A 2,630-nucleotide genomic window follows, 5' to 3' on the forward strand; every position below is an offset into this window, starting at 1 on the left:
ATATGTAAATTGTCCCCTAAACCAGAGTTCCCCTGGGAGTTTGACTGCTGGACCGGTCACTATGACACGCACTGACCACCAGGAAGCAGATGCTCCAACCAGTAGGTTAGCTTGCTGTGGGCACTGGTGGGCTGGACTGGAAAGTGAGGTATGAGAGGAGAACCATCAGAAAGCTCCCAGGGTTTGGCCCGAGCCCCTGGGCAGAGGCGAGCAGGGGTGGGGGCAGGAGCCAGGAGGGACCACGTGGCAGCAGAGGCTGCTTCGCGTGAACTGAGAGCCACGGACTGCGCAGCCCTCTGCAGCCTGTGGCATTCTCAGTGCACAATTTATAATCTTCAAAGCTGCTTCTTTTTACTTGTTAAGTTTCACTAACTACTCCAGGAGAGTGGATAGCACCATTATGGAGGGATGGGCCAGGCGCGCTTGCCCCAGGCCAAGGGGTGGCCTCGGGATCTCAGCGACACAGCAGAGAGGGGGACTGGGCTGAGTCGAAGAAACCAAGTCTAACACTTGAAAGGAAGTGGGAGGCAGCGAAGGATGGAGGGTGACAGTTGCGCAGGGGCCTAGAAAAGCTGTTGGGTGGGGGCAGCCGAGAAGCCCAGTGCCTCTCCCATGGGACAGGGTTTGATTCATGGCCTAGTTATTTTTATTTTTGTTAATATATTTTTATTGATTTCAGAGAGAAAGGCATAGGGAGAGATATAAACATCAATGATGAGAGAGAATCAATCTGCTGCCTCCTGCACGCCCCCTACTGGGGATTGAACTGCACCCAGGAATGTGCCCTTGACCAAAATTGAACCCAGGATCCTTTCAGTCTGCAGGCCGTGGCTTTATTCATTGAGCCAAACCATCTAGGGCAGTGGTTCTCAACCTTCTAATGTCGTGACCCTTTAATACAGTCCCTCATGTTGTGCTGACCCCCAACCATAAAATTACTTTCGTTGCTACTTCATAACTGTAATTTTGCTACTGTTATGAATCATGATGTAAATATCTGATGTGTGGGATGCATTTTCATTATTACAAATTGAACCTAATTAAAGCATAGTGATTAATCACAAAACCAATATGTAATTATATATTCAATATGTGTTTTCCAATGGTCTTAGGCGTCCCCTGGGAAAGGGTTGTTGGACCCCCAAAGGGGTCGTGACCCACAGGTTGAGAACTGCTGATCTAGGGTGACCCATGGTCTATTTAAAACTGCGGCAGTAGGCTGAGCAGGGGTCTTACCACAATAATGTTACCTGATAATGAAGGTGTCTCTCCCTATGTTGGGGTAATCAGAACTGCAATGAAGTAAAGACACTCCCATGGAGCCTGCAAAGGGTTTCCACACACACGGTGCAATTTACTTCGTGTGGCAGCTGAAAAGGGTGAACAGAGCCTTGGAAGGACATGAGGTCTCCAAGACCAGGTGCTGGAGGGAAAGTGCTTGCCAAGCATTCCACGCTGTGAGTTAAAATCTATATATATAAAGGCCTAAGCGACCAAAATGACTGTAATGATGGGAACAACCGGTGGCTATGATGCACACTGACCACCAGGGAGTTGACATTCAGTAAAGGAGCTGCCCCCTGGTGATCAGTATACTCCCACAGTGGGAGCTCCGCTCAGCTGACCAACCTGTCCTGGTGGCTCACCAGCCCTGTGGCAGCCACTCCTCCCTCAGTAGTCCTGCAGGTCCAATCTCCAGAGAATAGGCCAGGCACTGATGGAGCAGTGCCGCTGGCATGATCCCAAAAGCACACCAGCCTCCTAGAAGCCGGCCTTGGGCACTACAGCCACTTACCCTTCCTAGAGGCTCTGCAAGGAAGAAACAATATAAAAGTGGCTGCCAGGTGGCTCCTGACAACCAGTATGAATGTCAGCAGGATGAATCTGGATCCTGGGCTGGCAAGGGCATTCCACCGCCAGCCCAGAAGGCTGATCACATCCCCGGCTCCACACCCCCTTGGGACCCCACCTGTGCAAGAATTCGTGCACCGGGATTCTAGTCTATACATATAAAAGCCTAATATGCTAAGTGTCCAACTAAGTGGTTGACAGACCAGTAACTGTGATCACTGACCACCAGGGGGCAGATGCTCCGACCAGGAGCTGTCCCCTGGTGGTCAGTGCGCTCCCACAGTGGGAGTGTTGCTCAGCTGAACATGGGACTGAGAAAAATGGGGCTGGACATGCCCTGGAGACCTCCCATGGTCCCTCCCTGGCCACCGGCCCTGATTGGGACTGGGCGAGATGGCCCTGATCAGCCCCAATTGCCGGCCAGGTGGAGGGACCCCACCTGTGCATGAGTTTTGTGCACTGGGCCTCTAGTAAATAATAATAACCATGGATGATAATCCATAGAATAAAGTGAATATTCATTATCATGCTGATATCTAATAAAAGAGAAACATGCAAATTGACCATAACCCCAACACCATTCCCATTGGCTAATCAGCAGGATATGCAAATTAACTGCCAACCAAGATGGCAGCTGCAGCCATGCAGCTGAAGCGAATAAAAGGCTTGCTTGCTCCAGTGACAGAGGAAGCCAACGTTCCCTGCCTGCCGCTGCCAGCCTCTGAGCTGCACTCTAAGCAACTATGTTGCAATTATAGAAGTGAAACAAGCTCCAGAGA

This window comes from Myotis davidii, unplaced genomic scaffold, assembly GCF_000327345.1.
Source record: "Myotis davidii unplaced genomic scaffold, ASM32734v1 scaffold955, whole genome shotgun sequence".
Lineage (NCBI taxonomy): Eukaryota > Metazoa > Chordata > Mammalia > Chiroptera > Vespertilionidae > Myotis > Myotis davidii.